This window comes from Papaver somniferum, chromosome 1, assembly GCF_003573695.1.
Source record: "Papaver somniferum cultivar HN1 chromosome 1, ASM357369v1, whole genome shotgun sequence".
NCBI classification, from domain to species: Eukaryota; Viridiplantae; Streptophyta; class Magnoliopsida; order Ranunculales; family Papaveraceae; genus Papaver; species Papaver somniferum.
The window spans coordinates 234373334-234394106 of record NC_039358.1 but is presented as its reverse complement, the minus strand read 5'-3'; the positions used below and the strand labels follow the sequence as shown (position 1 = coordinate 234394106).

Sequence of the window (20773 nt, the reverse complement as noted above, 5' to 3'; positions counted from 1 at the left end):
CAGGACCGGAGCGTCCAAAGCCCACGAAATATGGATTGAATGTCAATTTTTACTTATTTTTTTGGATGCTGATTATATCAATCAAATCGAAGATGCTTTGCTCAACCTAGATTTTCCATGTTATCTGCTGCCAGTTCTCTATGATCAAAACGTACTCCTTGGTGATTCTCGTTTGGTTGTTTCTTCTGATGATATAATTTTAACCAAAACTCATTCCAAATCAAAGCTTCTCTGTGCTCTTCCATAGCCATTGAATTCAGTTTTGACAAAACCCCATAATAATTAGTTGACCAGATGTCAGTAATCTTTAAACCATGATCCCGATCTACCTTTCCCCTGTTGTTTTTTGGCACTCAACAATCCCTCATAGTCTGATTTTGAAATATGTCCCCAATCTCCTTCTTTTTCCAAGGTTGTTATGATTCCCACCTGTTTGGTTTTATGCCCGTAAGAGTTTTACCTTAATTTCATCTTTCTTTCTTTTTTCGGTGTGGTAAGGATGTTTGGTTTTCTCCTTGTTGGTTTCCTCCTGTTCGTGATTTGAAGGCCTTCAACTTTTGGATGAATAGTTGTGTCGTTATGGGTGTTTTTCTTTTGATAGTAAGAAATTTTTCTCGCGTTGAAGTCTATCTTGTATCGATGTGTTTCGATGTTTTTGCATAAGTTAGTTTAAGTTATTTGTAATCTTAATGGTGTGTGTTTGGTGGATTCTTTTTTCTCGACTATGGGGTTTGTCACAAAACAACAATTATGTACTGTGACTATGAAGCAGATTTGGGTCTCACTATGCTGTTTTTACCTTGTCCAAACTGATGGGGCATTGGGGCGTCAATTATACTTTAAGGATCCCGTTGTATGTAATACTATTTCTTACCCCGTGCCGTAACGGCACGGGAATATCTAGTTATTGGCATCAATCGACCAATATCCTTGGTTCGTTTCATGTTTGTAGTGGGAAAATCGCTATGAATATGTCCGACACGAATCTAGAAGTCGTTAAAAATAAGAGAAGTTATTTCAGGTATTATTAACGAACGTCACAATGGCCATTACCATTAGTAAACATACATATCAAATTGGCAAAATATCAAGATCGAATTTACCTCACTGCATGCATGTGGGTTCAGGGTTCACCTCATTGCAGTCGTACAATCATCATAAGCTTGAATCAATTCATGAACAACCTGATTCACCTCATTGGTTTTATCTTTTCTCATTTAGTATTTTGTACCGCAAGTACAATTCTACCTAATTCAGTAAAAAACAGCACAGGTCATCTAATTCTACCTCAATCATTTCCACCTACTCCTGCAACCCAGCAACCGATTAGTCAGCCGGACGCATAAGCCATTTATATCTACTGCATTCATTTCTACTTGCTGCAATCCAGTGACCTAGACACATTTCGTTGTACACACGTACGTTATTTAGTGCCAAAATCCAAGAAATAAAAATGTCAAATGAACCAAACGAAAAGAAAATGAGAAATAAGTTTTATCAAACTTGACTGTATTTGCTAATAAATACGGCTGATAGTAGAACTTGCAGGACAACAACGAATTTTTGTTTTGTTTTCTTATTACAATGAAGAAAGTCTCATCAACAGACTCTACTTCATCTCAGTTACAAATATTAAAATCACAGAATCACTTCCAAAAACTTATTTCAAACAACAAATTGATATTCAAAGGAAATAAAGACAAAAGTCGAGTTGATGAGACTATCATCACATTTAGTTGTTGCATTGTATAGGATGGAAAAAAGACTATGATGAATAGTACAGACAATAACATGAAACAAACGAATTATGGAGTATCGAGTTTCTCAAACTATACCAAGGGACTTGCTCTAAATTACAAAACTTGTTGGAGCAAGACTCGCCAAAAATGATCTTTTGCAGCAACATGCTAATCACTTTCATTGAACCACTTACCAACAATCCTGAAAATCTTGTTCCTAAGTTCTTTTCCATATACGCAACGATGGATGGGAACTCTTACGGTGATTTTGAAATGGATTCAAAACTCATAAGAAGAACCTATCATATACAAAGCATCGATCTTACATAGACAGATATCTTTTATAGTTCATACCATACCATGGAAAAAAAGATTAGTATTTCAGAAAATTACAATAATATGTCAGCAAAATGAAGTAAATTTCTTTTCATCTATTCATGTCAAAAAATTAAATACAAATGATAACAAATCTAAATTAAGGGTGTTTCTTTGCAGCAAATTCATATGTCAACATCTTTGCCACTGATGTTGGCGTAGTAAAATTCAGGACATTGTAAGTACTCATTGATATATATAATCGGAATGCTAAAATTTAAATGAACTAAACGATATGGTTTGCCTAGATAATTGGACAACCATTCAAATACATGAGCTCCATCATCCAAGGAAAAAACACTCTATTCTATACCGTGATACTACCAATTATATTACATCACATATTTTGGAGAAAGAAACCTTAATTTCTTCCATCCAGGGGTCCTTAATACCGCAATAGTTAAGTTCGAAGTTGAGAATATGAGGATGTGAACTTGAGTTGAGGAAAATGATTCCTTTTAAGTTGACAATGATGAATGCATTTACAAAACTTAATAGTAATGAAAACAGGTGAACGAAGGGCTGAATTAAAAAACAAGCAACGTAAAATGAGTACCTAAATACGAAGAATTTGTTGGTTCCCATCCTTATTTGAACGCTTTTGGGATAATGTCCTTCTTTATCTCCGATCTCTTAATCTCTTTGTCTTCTTTTTTTTCTTTACCATCGACCAAGCGTCGCTCGGGTTAACTATCCGATCGTGTAGGATCGTATATGAAGGATTCCATTCTTGAACTTGTTCACCTTCTGCGATACAAAGTGAGATATACAATGTGAAGTTATTTTCTGTGTCCTCAAGATTACTCACTTTAAAAATTTCAGACAACCCTTTTTAAGGTGAAAATGCTAATATGTCATATTCCTCCGCTACTCTTGTTAATTATTAAAAATTCGTATCGCTATAACTAATAGCAGTACTCACCTTATTACTCATCTGGCTTTGATCATAACCTTACTATGTCGAAACACCTTTTCCAGTTTTTTTTTCCAAATCATTTGTCTTCATTAATTCATTTTTATCACCCACTCTCTCTACTTTTCTTTGTTCTTGAATCCGACATCAAAGCCTGCAGCAGACCATTTTGTTCTTGAATTCGAGAACATTAAAACTGCAGCAAAACTCGGAATCATCATGTAATTCAATCAATGAGCAAAATAGACATTCAGAAGATATTAGGGTTTCAACAATTTACCTTATACACCACGATCATCTATAGTTAAGAACCAAAATTCAATAAGATCACGAACACACGGATAATTAGACACAAATTATTTTTTTCTTTTCCAAAAGCATTTGAATCCCCAAGGGAGATTGAAACTTGTTTTTCCGGGGTTAACCCTGTCAAGGTGGAAAAATTGAAAAATTGATTTTTTTTGTTTGTGAAAAGTTGGGTATTTCTGGAGAGCCCAGAGGAAAGAAATCCTCAAGATCTTTTCATTACCAAGAGAACCAAAAAGTCACACAGGAGTAGAAGTTATCCGGTTGTACTTCCCCGGAAAAGGTTTCAAAATAACCCCTACCGTTAGATTTATCTTTGTTGAGAGTAAATCTGGACCACCACTTATACGGACTAAATTAGCTAAACTGTGTTTTATATTCTTGATTATTATCTACTACTTCCTCTATTTCTGAAAGACCGTCCTCTATTTTTTTTTCGTCATTTTCAAAATTGTGTCCAGCTTCTGTTTATAATCGTACTTTTTCAATGAACTCTCTAATATACCCTTGTTTTTTTATATATTCATAAATTCATTTTTAACGTGATCTAATCTAAAATATTAAAGAAATTAGTATAATTGAGGAAACAAATATATATCATTCATCCCTTTTAAGAAAATTTACATTTAACTCTAAAAATTAAATTTCTTATAAAGTTTATACTTCATAAATTAGATATCTTTTAAATTTTCCTTTTATATTTCGTATTTATAATTCTCACAACAATTTTGGATAGTCTTTATTACTAGCATTTTTATTAAAATAAAATAGGTAAGTAACTAAGAGTAGTCAAGTAAAATAGTATGGTCTTCTTAATATTTTGAGAAAGTCAAAAAGGATTGTCTTTGTGAAACGAAGGGAGTAATAGAAAGGATATTGATTTTTGTACTATCATTTGATTTTCTGTATTCAAAAAAGGCAGTGACTAAGTGCAACTCATGTTTGGATTAAATGCAACCGAGATACCACTTATAAGCTATTGATATTTTTCATTTAGTACTAACTAAATACAACCCAAAAAAAAGTGAGGTCAAATCCTACTCAAAATCTAGAAATAACCCAACCAACAAATAACTAAGCGTCTTCAATTGCATTAAGATTAAATTTAGGTTTTTTTCCCATTAATTCTTTTTCACCAAATTAATCTACAAATTATGCACCATGCAGCATCAAACATATTCAACCATAATAATAAGATTTCTAAAATTGATGCACATCCCATGGTCTGTATGTTGTGATGATATATGAAATTTAGGCCTTCTCGATGACCAAACGGTAAGAAGATGAAACTAAACAGAATGTATTTTAACGTAAATATATCAAGAATAAAATTAATTTATGGCAAATCTTAACTGTTTAGATCCCTTGAGCCATAGCCTGTATAGGTTTTTGTCCGTAATTTGCATAATCTCTATAGGGGAAGGAAATTAACCTCACAGAGAGACTGTCCGACGTAACATCTTCTTTTTTACAATCAACGCTCTGAATTACGGTAATTAATGCTTTCAATTTTGCTCGACAAATGATGAAAGATCATACATAACCTACTCCCTCCGTCCCACTAATAAGTGACCTACTTACGTTTAGATTTGTCCCACCATTAAGTGACCTATATCACTAAATAAGGAGATATTTCTAAAATTATCCTTTTATTGATTATAAGAAATATAAGAAATATGCATAATTTGATAGTCATGTTTATATTCGTTACGTACGTGTTTTAAAATGTTTTTCAATGGTACGAAGTTTGCGAACATCCGTGGTGTAATTTGAGAGATAAATAATTTCAACATTTTACTATTTATTATTCATAAGGGTATAATTGTAAAAAGTGTTTAAAAATACTTTTTCCCTTACTTGCCTTAAAAATTGTGCAAACTTGAACTAGGTCACTTAATAGTGGGACGGAGGGAGTATTAATTAATCTTGGTGGTGGAGAAGAAGGGTACAAGGTTTTTGCTTTTTCTGTTTTTTTATTCGAGTTTTTTACTCGGAGATTGGATAAGGTTGGAGCAAATTAGTCAACAGAGTGGGTTGTATATAAAAGAATTGTTAAAAAAGATTAGATTGTACTTAACGAATTACATATTTATGTGGATTGTATTTAGTTTGGATTGTGTTTAACGCAAATGCGGGTTACATTTAGTCCATGCCTTCAGAAAATTAATTTTCATGAATTTAATTGTTTCTATGGTTTACCTTGAAATGGATTATAAAAAATAAGTTCCATCCAAAGATGGTATATTGCGGCTGTTGTAAAGTCCTTTTTTGTTGTGCGATGTTGTGGTTGGTAAACTATATCTTAAAAGCTAAAGCTGATAAAAAATACGGCCTAATTGTACTTGGTAAAATATAGGTTCACTTATTTGTAGAAAATGACGAAAACATACATTATCTTTTAATATAGTATTGTACTATTTTAATTTGGGCAATTACAAATTTTAAAAAAATTTATATAAAAAAAAGGAAAAAAGATTGCTGACATCAAGCATTATGGTGCACCAGTTTTCTTGTATATAGCTATACTATAGGCAATAAATATTATCAATAAAACCATCCACTGTGGATCCTACTTATCTTATGGTTTTATTCGTGGAAACCTAATTCCTATCAATTAGATTTTTGGGTCCAATTCTCATAAAGTAGAAAAATTAGTCATCATCGTGGGAAGTAAAAATCTACTCTGTGCCAAATTTTACATGGGTTTACTCAATAAATACCTTTGCAGATTTGTATATAGATTTAAAAAGAGTCATGAAAAATAACAAATTTCAGAGAGTTCTACAGAGTTGGAAAAATTCTTGGAAAGTTTTGGAGAGTTACCCAATTCTTAAGGCTCCACCTATTTATCACCCCCACTTTCCTATTTGCCACTCTCATTGATTACCAACCCCATTTCTCCTATTTTCCATCCACATATCTTCTTATATTTCCTAAATACTACTCCTTTGACTTTTTTTTTACACTCAACGATGGAACCACCCAGTAACTAAACCTTGAAAGTAAAACAAAACCTAAGTTACAAATCAATCTCTGGCAGGCATTGTTTTTCTCCTCCATCTCTCCCACCGATTATGATGAAGTTGTGGCATGAAAGGTTTAAGATTACCGTAGAGACGAGCCATCGGCCGAATTCGGAGGGAACAAGGAAGGTCCATCTCAAGAAGCCGCAAATAAAAGGGAGAGTTGTGAGGGTAAAATACCCGATGGCCACGTGTCAACATCCCAAGGGCTGAATACATGATAAGATGATGAGATAGGAAGATCAAATCATCCTCTAAAAAGGCGAGTTTTTCTGAATCGAGACATCTGCCGCAACGCCACATAAATGACGCATGTAAGGAGTAGTCTAATATGCTCAGATGGTCGAGTCTAAAAAGGAAGACCGTATTTAATGAAGGATAAAAACAAGACGTGGGCAGATCTACATCGTGACGGAAGACTCAGACGATCTATACTACGACCAAGAGGTGATAGAGCATGAGGTTCTCCACAGAAGGGTTACACGATATATAGGAGAGCGAGACAACTCGGAAGGAGAACCAAGTAAGCCATCACGAGGGATAGTACAACACCAACCCAAGGCAACCAACACGATGTATGACAGCTCATCCAACTCGGACGAACAAGCCACCACGAGTTTATTTCGCCTATAAATACCAGTCCATGTAGAAGGAGATGGACAACTTATATAACAATAGATGGTATTCCTACAGTGAATTCCTGAGAGAGATCTAGATAGAGAGAAAATAAGAAATCTAAGAGAGATTTGTACGTCTTTCAAGAGTAAGACCTTAAAATCAATAAGAAAACATCTTTTTTCCCGTGGACGTAGGTCTTCATGGCCGAACCACGTTATATACTTCTATCAATCTTTACATTTCATGCTCTTTACATCCTGTGCATCTTGAATCTTGTATGTTTTAGTAGTTTTCAATCTTTAATTTCATTTGAGTGTAGTCATTAGAAAAGATGTAATTACAAGAGTGGCCTATAAAATGGTGTGAATCAAACAAAATCTAGGATGACCTTGGAAAGTTAAAAATTAAAATAAAGAAGCTCTTGGTGTATTAGCATTAGTAAGACAAAAACTGTCAAGATGTAGTCATCGAATTCTGGACGACTAAGCATATTCATAATATTGCAGTACAGACGAATAAAATTTAGGAAATCTCTAGCTTGTAATGCTGACGACTAACTTTCAGGAACTTTCCGGAGTCGTCTGTATCTGGACTACTTCAATATTTGTGGTTGTCCAGATAATGGTGACCAGTTCAACCAAATTTCTTTTAAAACAAAAACGAAAAAAACACTAACGAATCGACCAAAATGAATCACTTGCTTACCACCAAACCTTCTTATATATGTATTTTCAGTTAAATTGACATGGTTAATCACGTTGGATGTTTGATTCATCCAAGGTTTCGGTAATTTGTCATACATTTTCAATCCTTAACTATAATGATTTACGAAATATTTGCCGATTAAATTGTTGACTTCTGACGAATTATATGATAAGAGTTAAAGAAATAATAAATATAAACATAATAGTGTACAAATTTAATGAAAGCAAAGATTAATGGGGAATAGTTTACAGTCAAATTTAATTTGACTTTATGTAGGTGGTAAATAGGAAAAGTAGAATTGAAAAGTAAAATTACTTTAGAAATTTTAATAAGAGTTGCAAGTAGGAAAAATGAAGGTGGAAAATAGGTGGAACCATTCTTAAAGAGATATGTAGAATCCTAAAAAGTTGTGAAAACAATTTTTTTATAAAATTACATAACAACCCAACATGACAAATGTACAAATTATCTAATATATTTAAAAATTAATCCAATCAAAAGTACTTGAGAAACCTGGCTTGATTTGGGTATACCCAAACTAATTGGGATATACCCAATAAGATAAAATTTGATCATTATGAAGTAAAACCAAGCCACCCGTTAACCTTGTATTTTCTAAATGGCTAAAATGCCCCCACAATGATTAGCACTAATTTAAATAAAATGATTAGATTAATTAAATTAGTTAGCTTAGTTAATTGATTTATAAGTTGGGTTTTAGAAATCATTTAGAGAGAAGTAGAATGAAGTAGTAGAGGAAGTTTGGGAGGGAAAAGTTAGGGTTTTTGAGAAATTTGTTATATGAGTGATATGAGTGAATCAAATCCTGATTTTGAAGTGGGGGAGCCTTATAACTTTCCTCATACAGATGAGTACCAGACCATGATCAAATGGATTACATGCATGACCCTCACTTTTATTTTCCCCAAACTCATGATGGGTATGGAAGTGATGAATATCTTGAGCCAAATGTAGAATCCCATGAACCAGAAGAAGAGAATGGAGCTTCAAGTAATCAGGTAGACAACCTACGTGGTGAAGATTGTGATTTTTCCATGCAAATGATCGATTTTGTTTTTTTTTCACTTTTGCTGCACAGAGTCGGCAGGGTCGACGCTTTTCGATCGTGCCGACCTAAAGCGCCAGCGTGGTTTTTATTTCAACAACGTATCGACTTTTCATGAGCAGTACTCCTGTCGGCATGGTATAAAATTTAAACCATGCCGACTTTCAGTTTTACAACACAGGAGACGTTACTTTAAAATGCTTAAGCCGGCATTTTAATCTTTTTGAACCATGCCGACTCTATTTAGGTCGGCAATGTTGAATTTTTCTTCCGTGCCTACTGTTTAGTAGTCGGAAATATTTTTTATGTCGACCCTGCCGACTGTGGTAATACATATCAACTAACTTTTGATGTTTTCTAGATTGTTGTATTGGTACCGATGGCGGATCAGCCTGAAGCTCAGAAAATTAGGGGTCCTAATACTTCCACACATTATGCTAATGATTTAGAATGGAAGGAAAAAGACGACGAGGTAAATTGGATTATTGAGAAAGCAAAAGAGAAGATGTGCATTCTAGTGAAAATCACCCAACAAAAAGATATGCGGTTTGAAATGGTATGCGGGTGTTATGGGTCGTCGGACGCAAGGCACAAGAGAAAGGATTATGTGTATGATAAGAAAACGACTAGGGTGTACAAGACGAAGTCAAAGAAGTGTGGATGCCCTTTCTAGATTATTTTTGGGAGGAACAAAGACACCGACAACATGTGGAGAATGACTAGAGTTGATGTTGGTTGGCATAACCATAAAGATCCGGAAACTCTTTTTGGGCATTGTCAAGTTCCCAAGTTGAAACCGCACGAGTTCGAACAAGTAAGAACAAGTTGGGGAATTAAAACAAGCAAGGTCCTTAGTAAGTTCAAGAGGGATGACAAGAATAACCTCTCTTCATTGTCTACCATTTATGCGGCCAAGAAAACCATTAAAATAATTGAATGGAATGGAAGAAAGGTGATGGAAGAATCACAATGGTTAATACACAGATACAACTACACTGTGAGACACCATGAGTCATCGGAGGTGAAGGTGGATCGCATTTTTCTTGCGCATCCCGATATAATTCAATTGGCGCGTTGCTTTTACCAAGTTTTGTTCATGAATTTTACTTATAAGACGAATAGGTACAACATGCCTTTGTTGAACATTGTTGGACAAACCTCGGATAAGCAATAGTTCACGGTGGCATGGTGTTTTATGGATCGTGAGAAGGATCATAGCTATATTTGGGAATTGGAAACTTTGAAGCTTCTCTACCACGAAGATGAGACTCCCGGGGTTATAGTCACCGACAATGAGAAAAAAATAATGAACGCCGTGAGGATAGTCTTTCCTAGTGCACAAAATTTCCTTTGGACTTGGCATATACAATGCAATCTTAGAAATAATTGTAGAAGTCATATCCAAAAACCGAAAGCAAAGATAGGAACTTAACGTGAAAAAAGGAAGATGAACGTCTTAGCAAACTAACTAAAGAGGAGCGAGAGAAGGAGAAAGATAAATAAGACGAAGAATGGAAAGAAGGTGAGATTAAGTTTGGGTTATTCATGAAAGCGTGGGATAAGGTGGTTTGGTCGATGAGTGTGGGAAGATAAGAGTTAAACTTGAAGGATTTCGAGGATGATTGGGGGACTAATTACCCCAAAGTAGTAGAATATTGCAAGAAACAATGGTTGAGGCCACACAAAGAGAGGTTTGTGTATGCTTTTACTTACGACTATAAACATTTGAAACTAGAATCCACAAGTATGTTAGAGGAAGCTCATGGGAGACTAAAAGGTCTACTTTTCACGGCTCAAAATGGGATTGTGACGGTGCAACATGCTATCCATGAGTACACTAATAATGATATCGACTATATAAAAAAACAATTCCAAGAAAGTAGCTTCCGGAAGTTGAAGGAGTTTAAGGAGGATAATTGGTTGCTTGTAGGTATACATATAAACGTCTCCCATTGGGCAATACGTTTTATGATGAAACATCTCGCATTGTTTAAAAAGTATAAAAAGTATGATGACCCAAGCACTCCTTGTAAGTGTAGTCTAATGAAGGCTATTGGACTTCCATGTCGTCATATGCTTGGTAGGTATAAAACCCCCATTCCTCTTGATGATATCGATCCTTATTGGAAGAAATTATCTTTCAAACCGGCTCCAACAGAAGATCCCGGTGAAGAGTTTGGCGACATGGAACTTGGAAGAATAATCCTTGAAAAGTACCCAAGTTGAATAGGTTGGACAAACAAACTATGAAGTACAAGTTGATGCCGATTTTTTACCCTTTTATGGAAAGGAAAACAAGATCCTAACGGTAGACCACCTACCACAAAGACGAGGGCGGAAGAAAGGGAACAAATTAAAGAGTATTTGAGTATAAATTGCGATCAATCCAAAAGAGACCAAATTAAAGAATATTTGAGTACAAAGTGCGATCAATCAGAAAGGGAAAAAATTAAAGAGCATTTAAGTACAAAACTACAAAAGGTTAACGTGTACGTGTATGTTGGTTCAACATAGTAATCCAAAAGGTTAACCATATGAGCATTTCATATTAACCTTGTTCTTCTTCACCATAACTAGTTTAATTGACTCAAATGAACTAGTTAGAGAGTCGTTCAATTGCTATGATATTTGAATCGGCTCATGAAATTTATAGCCACGGTTTGCATACTGCATTCCTTAGTAATTTAAGTTTCATGTTCAGAACACATCTTTAGATCATAACCAACTAAAGTACGCAATCAAGTTCGCGGACTTAAGGCAACCGGTAGAGTTTTCTAAACTCATCCGAAAATCTCGACAAGGAGATTTCCGCCAGTTCACGGACTAAACAGGCAAACGAGTTTTTGGAAAATCCTAGCCGATCGGTAAGAGAACTACCGTCAGTTCTCGGACTGAGTTCGCAAACTGAGTTCGCGGATTTGGCAAAGCCAATTCCTCCGGTTTCTCTCAATCAACAAAGTTCGCAAACTTCAGATTAAGGAATAAGACTTATGCACATATGTGTTACCACACAATGCTTATATCCATCATTGATTATATTGACCTAAACTCTCACTCCAACCATTGAAACATTCTTAGAGGACGTTATATAGTTGTTACACTATTTCTCGTCAAAGCGATTTTCAAAGTGATTGAAAAATTATGAATTTCGTCATTAGGTGAAGATAAACCCGATCAAAGCGAAACGATTTACCAACACATGATTTCGAGATATAGATAGGCGAGATATACTCGGCTCGAAATATCAAATGTGTATGATCCTGTCTATATGGCATACAACTTTTGTCTCATAAGAAGTAGGAGATAGAAGAGATAGAATTTTGAGTGATAGATAAGTTCAAGTATCCACATACCTTTTTGTTGATGAAGTTCCACGTTTCCTTGAGTATATATTCGTCGTTGTATGATGAATCCCCATGAAGTCCTTGAGCTCAACTACACTTTTCTATCCTAGTCCGAGACCTAGCTATGTAGACTAGAAATCAAGACTCATAGTTTTGATCACTAACATTGACAAACATGCTTGATATAGCAACGCATGCGAGATCGACCGAGATATGCTCTAACAATCTCCCCCTTTGTCAATTTTAGTGACAAAACTATTAATACATATGGAATACAAAAAAGAAAAACTTTAGTGGCTCCTAGTCCATAGTCTAATCTTCAACGTTCCCTGAAATCCTCGTCCTTCCAAGTGCTCCAATGATCCAAAAGGTTGTAAGTTTAGCATCACCGTTGTTGAAGATCCGTAGCTATAACAATGAGAGAAATCGAGATTCTCGATCATCATTATACAGTTACATAGTATTATTATGTAACATCAAAGTCCAATTGCATCACGACTTTAACAATAATACTACGTTGATATGTATCACTCCCCCTTAGTCAATACTCCATCTCACATGGAAACCACTCCCCCTTACACAATGACCTGAAAACCATATGTATATGTATTAGAAATACACATTAATTCTCCCCCTTTTTGTCAATAAAATTGGCAAAGGTACAAGAACGGGATCCTAATGAAATTTCCGAGAAGAGACGTTTCATAGACTAAAAGAAAAAGATACATACCAACTTAATTTAGATGCAATCCTAAAGCCGAAGCTAAATGCCTTCATCAAGAAGTTTTAAGATACAAGATAACCCCTATAAGATTCCATACCCGCACACCCTGCAAGATATTACCATTAAGCATAAGTTCAAAATAACTTTCCCCCGTTTGATGTCATTCCCGAAAAACAACAAGAGCGAACTTAATTTCAAAAGAAAAGAAGGATTTTGAAGCACTAAAGAGATACTAAAAAGATAACAACAACAATCCTACAGAAACTGGACTGGAAAGTACATACTGGAGTTTCAGACTCAATTGCCCAAAATATAAGGATAAACATAGGGGCAAGAGTCATCGAAACAGATTAATGAACCAAAACAACACCAATAGACTTCCGCAAGTGTTGAAAAGTTGCAGTGTCTAAGGGTTTGTTGAGAATATCAGCTAATTGTTGTTCGGAAGGCATAAATTCCATACGGATGATACCATTTTCATAAAGATCCAGAATAAAATGGTACCTTATGTCAATGTGCTTTGTTCCTAAGTTCTCAACAGGATTCTCAGTAATTCGAATCGCACTGGAGTTATCTCAAAAGATCTTCATTATTCCAGTATCAATCCCATAATCAGCAAGCATTTGTTTCATCCATAGCAGTTGAGTACAACATGGATTGAGAGTTTTGCTTCTTTATATGCCACGCTACAATATTGAGACCCACATAGTAGAAGACCCCTGATGTACTTTTTCTGTCTTCTACACATCCTTCCTAATCAAAATCAGAATAAGCAGAAAGGTCAGTATTAGTATCAAAAGTGTACGAGAGACCATACCCAACAATGTGATTAATATATCGTATGATTCTTTTTGCAGCTGCAAGATGAGATTCTTTTGGATCCTCCTGAAACCTGGCACAACAACCAATGCCAAAATAAATATCAGATCTAGTAGCTGTAAGATACAAAAGGCTTCCTATAATGGATCTATATAGTTTTTGATCCACGTTTTCTTCTTTCTCATCCCTGTGCAATTTACCAGTAGTAGGCATGGGAGTCAACTTAGGAGACTACTTATCCAGGCCAAATCTTGATACAACATTACGTGTGTACTTCTCTTGGGATAAGTAAATCCCCTCCTTATGTTGTTGAATCTGTAATCCTAAGAAGAATCTTAATTCACCAGCATTGCTCATTTCAAATTCTTTAGAAAGAGAGACTTGAATGTCTTTTGCGAATTTTTCAGAAGTTGATCCATAGATGATATCATCCACATAGATTTGATCAATGACAACATCTTTCCCACTCCATTTGGTAAATAATGTTTTATCATCTCCTCCTCTTGAAAATCCTTTTCAAATAAGAGAGGTAGTAAGTTTCTCAAACCAGGCTCTTGGTGCTTGCTTCAATCCGTATAATGACTTTTTGAGCTTTAACACATGATCTGGGAAATCAGGATTTTCGAATCCCTTAGGTTGAGCGACATAGACTCCTTCTTTTAAAATTCCATTCAGGAACGCTGATTTTTATGTCCATCTGAAACAACTTAACCTTGAGAAAGCAGGCATGGGCCAATAAAAGTCGAATGGACTCAAGACGTCCCAAAGGTGCAAAGGTTTCGTCAAAATCGATTCCTTCAATCTATGAATATCCTTGAGTGACAAGTCTATCTTTATTTCTGACAATTGTGCCAAATTCATCAAACTTGTTCTTGAATATCCATTTGGTACCGACAATATTGACATTGGAGGACAAGGTACGCGTTCCCAGACATCTTGTCTTTCAAATTGATTTAACTCTTCTTGCATCACATTACCCAAAAGGGATCTTTCAGAGATTCATCAATATTCCTTGGTTCCACATGCGAAAGATAACAACCAAAATTGCATATATTTTGAAGTTGACCCCTTGTTTTGGCTGTAGAATCCCTTCTCCCATGATATTATTGAGGTCATGATTCCTTTGAAACCGTAGATGTCGTGGAGGGACACGTTCTTGTTCATCAGGAATGGCTTGATCAGTGCTCTTCTCCTCGTCACTAGAAATTTCAGGATCAGTAACAGTTGGGATAAACTGATTCTGGAATTTCTTTGGATTTCTCAATTGTGTCTGTTGGAAGCAACTCAGCAGGAGAACTATCTTGACGAAAATTACTAATGTTGTCGATGATAACATTAGCAGATTTCATCATGACTTGTGTTATGAGATTAAAAACTCGAAAACCACGACTATCAGACGCATAGCCAAGAAAGATACCTTCGTCACTTTTGGTGTCGAATTTCCCTCTATGTTCTCTATCTTTCAGAATGTAGCACTTACTTCCAAACACCCTGAGATAGTGTAGTTGGGTTTCCTTCCATACCATAACTCATAAGGAATGTTAAGGGTTTTAGACCGCAAATACACACGGTTGATCAAGTAACATGTTGTAAAGACAGCTTCTCACCAAGATCTAAAGGTAAGTTTTTGTTGTGGAGCATTACCCTGGCCATTTCGTGGATGTTCTTATTCTTTCTTTCAGCAAATCCATTAGCTTGAGGAGTAATCGTTGGTAAGTATTGTTGAATGATCCCCAGTTCGTCACATAACTCAAATACCTTGGTGTCTTTGAATTCAGTGCCACTATCGCTTCTAATTTTCTTTAGTTTGCGACCTTGTTCGTTTAGGATCCTTTTAACAATAATCTTGAAATCACCAAGGATTTCATTCTTATAGGATAGGAATGCAACCCAAATAATATATGGTGTAATCATCTACCATAAGTAAAGAATACTTCTTACCGGAAACAGCGGGTTGTTGAATTGGTCCGAAGAGATCCATATGAATTAAATCAAGTGGAGCTTTAGTGAGAATATCTCGAGATGATTTGTGGTGAACTTTCGTTTGCTTACCCTTTTGACAGGCACCACATACACCTTCAATCTTTGCATTGATTTTGGGAATGCCTCTAACAAGTTCTTTGTTAATGATCTTAGTAAGAAGACGATAATTGATGTGACCAAAACGCTCATGCCAAAGATCTGTAGATTCCACCTTAGTCAAATTGCAGCGGTTGCTAAACTGAGTATCAAGAAGATAACAGTTGTTTTTACCATGAGTTCTTTGGAAGATCACTTTCCCAGATTTGTCAACAATGTCACATACATTCGCATTGAAGATAACTCGATGTCCCTTGTCGCAAATTTGACTAATAGAGAAAAGATTAGCAGTCATACATTTAACGTATACCACATCATAGATTTCTGGAACACTGGGTAGCTTGATCGTTCCCTTTTTGCTAATGTAACAACAATTCCATCTCCGAAGGTTACAAGACCTCCTTCATAGTCAACAGACGAAACAAACCTTGTGAGGTCTCCTATCATATGTCTACTACATCCACTATCAAGAAACCATTGAAAGGGAGATGTAGATCTTAAAGCAAAGACACCCATACTACTAGTACTTCTCGATTTAGAGTTTTCTTGTAGTGTTGTATGAACTTTTAGAGAATCATACAGTTGTTTAGATTTCATACAAAGATTGCTTGCAACGTTATGACTCTTTTGAAAAGACGTACATGCTTGTTTTATATGATCGAATGGATCACAACATGAGCCTATGCTTTGAAGATTGTCTGACTGGTTCCTTGTCATATAAGTTTTCTCAACATCCTGTCGTTGATTACTATCTTCTTATGACTTTGCTTGAGAGAGGAACAACTGAGATTTTTTCAAAGTCTCAAAGGGAGTAAACCAAATACCAAATCCTTAAGAATTGCAATTTCTGCAACAAGACCATAGTTGATCCGGATTTTTTCATCCAACCCTTTTTTGAAGAGACACCAGTTTGTCAGACCTTTTCTTGCGGTTGTTTTTTAAACCTGGTGAAGCGTCAATTGAGACTTTATGGTCCATATAGTCAGATCGCTACAAACACATACTTTTGAGATCTTTAAACGTGTTTTCCAGCTCTGATACCAATTGAAAAATCGGGGGTCTAATAACACCACCCAATATTTCGCTTAGCAATCTATATGGACTAACTCCGAAATACTTTGCTAGAGAATTAACTAGACAGTCATGCTCAATCTAGATAAATGTATCTCAAGGAGTTAATATATCTCTCTTGTTTTTGATATTACTCAAGCTAATAGAAATACGTGAGTCCTAATCAAACACATGGAATACTTGGACGGTACCAAAGACCAGTGTCCAAGGATCAATCAATATCAATCAACAACCAAAGGTCGGATTTCGAATTGATGATCACAAACGCACAACCTGTATTATTTCAATTATATAACAAATATAATGCGGGAATGGAAATAACACAGACATCAGAATTTTGTTAACGAGGAAACAACCATTGCAGAAAAACCCCGGGACCTAGTCCAGATTGAATACACACTGTATTAAGCCGCTACAGACACTAGCCTACTCCAATCTACCTTCGGACTGGACTATAGTTGGCCCCAATCAGTCTCCCACTAATTCAAGGTACAATTGTACTTCCTACGACACTGATCCCAGCAGGACACTACGCACTTGATTCCCTTAGCTGATCTCACCTAAATCTAAGAGTTGCTGCAACCCAAAATCGCATACTTGATAATAAACAAATCTGCCTCACACAGAAAAGTCTATCAAAGGATAAATATGTCTCCCACATAAGAACCCTAGGTTTTTGTTTCGTATTATGATATGAAATCAAGGTGAACAGGAACCAATTGATAATCCGGTCTTATATTCCCGAAGAACAGCATAGATTAATCAATCACCTCACAACAGTCTTACTTGTATAAACAAGAGGACGTCGAGGAATCACAAACAGTGAGACAAAGATGTTTGTGACTTCTTTATCTTGCCTATCAGAGAACTCTCACGATCTGAAGCCAATTAATAGATTGTACTCGTACGATAGAAGATGCAAGATCATATCACACAACTACGATAAAAGTAGCATCGGTCTGTCTTCACAATCCCAATGAAGTCTTTAAGTCGTTAACCTGGTTTTAGAGAAGAAAACCAAAAGTTAGAGGAGAATCGACTCTAGGGAGCGCGCTAGTATCACACAGACGTGTGGGGATTAGTTTTGCCCAGTGCTAGATGTCTCCTTTATATAGTCTTCAAATCAGGGTTTTGCCTTAGGTACAAAGCAATCAGTATTCACCGTTAGATCGAAAACTTATCTTGTCACACACACTTCAGATATACGTTTACTGGGTTTGTGAAAACCGTGCCCAAACGTGTACGTGTATGTTGGTTCAACATAATAACCCAAAAGGTTAACCATATGAGAATTTCATATTAACCTTGTTCTTCTTCACCATAACTAATTCAATTGACTCAAATGAGCTAGTTAGAGAGTTGTTCAATTGCTATGAGATCTTATGTAACTACACAAGACACAATTGAAACAAAGATGGTCCGATTCGATTTCAATTGGCTCATGAACTTTATATCCACGGTTTGCATACTTCATTCCTTAGTAATTTAAGTTTCATGTTCAGAGAACATCTTTAGATCATAACCAACTCAAGTACGCAAACAAGTTTGCGGACTTATGGCAACCGACAGAGTTTTCCAAACTCAGCAGAAAATCTCGGCAAGGAGATTTCTGCCAGTTCGCGGACTAAACACGCAAACGAGTTTTTGGAAAATCCCAGTATAAATTCTCGGTAAGAAAACTTCCGTCAGTTCCCGGACTGAGTTGGCAAACTGGGTTCGTGGACTTGGGAAAGCCAATTCCTTCGGTTTCTCTCAATCCACAAAGTTCTCAAACTTCGGATTAAGGAATAGGAGTTATGCACATATGTGTTACCACAAAATGCTTATATCTATCATTGATTATATTGACCCAAACTCTCATTCCGACCATTGAAACATTCTCAGAGGACGTTATATAGTTGTTACACTATTTCTCGTCAAAACGGTTTTCAAAGTGATTGAAACATTATGACTTTCGACATCAGGTGAAGATAAACCCGAACCGAAAATCTTTATGAACACATGATTTCGAGATATAGATAGGCCAGATATACTCGGCTCCAAATATCAAATGTGTATGATCCTTTCTATATAGCATACTACTTTTGTCTCATACGAAGTAGGAGATAAAAGAGGTAGACTTTTGAGTGATAAATAAGTTCAAGTCTCCACATACCTTTTTGTTGATGAAGTTCCACGGTTCCTTGAGTAGATCTTCGTCGTTGTATGATGAATCACCATGAAGTCCTTGAGCTCAACTACACTTTTATATCATAGTCCGAGACTTAGCTATGTAGACTTGAAATCAAGACTCATAGTTTTGATCACTAACATTGACAAACACGCTTGATAGAGCAATGCATGCGAGGTCGACCGATCTATGCTTTAACAACATGGACACCACAACCACTAGCATATGTCTACCTCAAATACCTTAGTGAAATCCGAAAAAACAAGAACTGGAGTAGACGTAACCACCTTCTCGAGTTTCTCAAAAGCTTCTTCAGCAACAACATTCCAAGAGAAACTTCCTTTCTTTAGTAGCTGGGTGAGTGGTTGAAAAATCACTCCGTATCCCTTAAAAAACTTGCGGTAGTAACTTTTCAGTTCCAGAAAACCACGTAAACCCTTGAGAGAAGTGGGTCTAGGCCAGTTCACCATACATTCTATTTTGGCAGGGTCAGCTGCTATACCATTCTTGCTGATTATATGACCTATGTATTCTATCCGTGGTTGGCCAAAGGAGCACTTAGTACGCTTAACATACATCGAATGTTGGTGTAGGATAGATAAGGATATATGTAAATGCTTACAATGTGAATCCATCAGGACTATACACTAGAATATCATCAAAAAAACACAAAATAAACTGTCGGAGATAGGGTTGAAAAACATCATTCATGAGCAACTGAAACATGGCAGGTTAGTAATCCCAAAGGAAATAACTCTAAACTCAAAGTGTATGTGATACGAACGAAAAGCACTTTTTGCAATATCATCAATGTGATGGTAATAACAAGCACGAATATCTAGTTTTATGAATATAGTAGAACCAGCTAACCCAGCAAGCAATTCATCTATAACTGTTATGGGGTACTTATCTTTAATAGTGATGGCGTTTAGCTTGCAGTAGTCGACACAGAATCTCCAGTCCTCGTCTTTCTTTTTGACCAAGATGACAAGGGACGATAAATGGTTGTGACTTGGCTATATGACTCCATCCTTCAACATTTCTTTCACTAGCTTCTCAATCACCCCTTTTTGGACATGAGGTACTCTATAAGGACGTAAATTGAGAGGAGGAGCATTGGGAGTGAGGTTGATGTGGTGGTCATGAGCTCTTTCTGGAGGAAGCGATTTTAGAGTCTGAAAAATGGTGGGGAATTGGTCCAAAACTGCAGCGATTGGTGTTGCAATACCTCAGGTTGTGTAGTAGCAGACAAAGAAAAATTTACCCAATAAAAACTTTCCTGCCTTTCTTGAGTAGTCTGCGTATCATAGTACATGATATCTGTGAGAGTACAACTTCATCCTTATGCCCTACTAATTCAATCTCCCACCCATGGTGTTGGAATTTAATCAACAACTTCTTAAAATCAAAAACCATACGGCGCAGTTCACGCATCCAGTCCACACAAGGACCGTATCACACCCACCAAATTCCAAGAGATGTAAATCATGAGAAAAAGTATGCCCCTGCATACTCCACCTAAAATCTGCACATTTGGCCTGCCTGAGTAGTTTGTTTCCATCCGCAGCAGTTACCTGTAGAGTTGTAGTAGGAGTGATGAGACTATCACTTCTCTTGGCAGCTGCAGGGTCCAAAAGATATGCGTACTTCCGCTGTCAATAAGGATGGTAAGGCTATGCTTCTTGACTAAACCTTTAATCTTGATAGTGGTAGGTGAGACGTTTCCATCCACGGCATGCACTGAGATTTCCATGTCCTCTTCCAATTCCACAATAGTTGGACTAGAAACTTCTCCCACTTCTGTAGAATGTAGTCCTTCTT

At 36.2% G+C, this 20773-nt stretch overlaps 1 long non-coding RNA gene across 1 annotated transcript; it reads right to left on the bottom strand.

Moving 5' to 3' along the window:
- Positions 1 to 2281: 2281 nt before the first annotated feature.
- On the bottom strand, positions 2282 to 3583 carry LOC113338686. Its single transcript, XR_003354819.1, has 3 exons — positions 3308 to 3583; positions 3037 to 3223; positions 2282 to 2861 (listed from the first exon to the last, which is right to left on the bottom strand). It is a non-coding gene; the product is annotated as an uncharacterized LOC113338686 (long non-coding RNA).
- Between the last annotated feature and the right edge of the window lie 17190 nt (positions 3584 to 20773).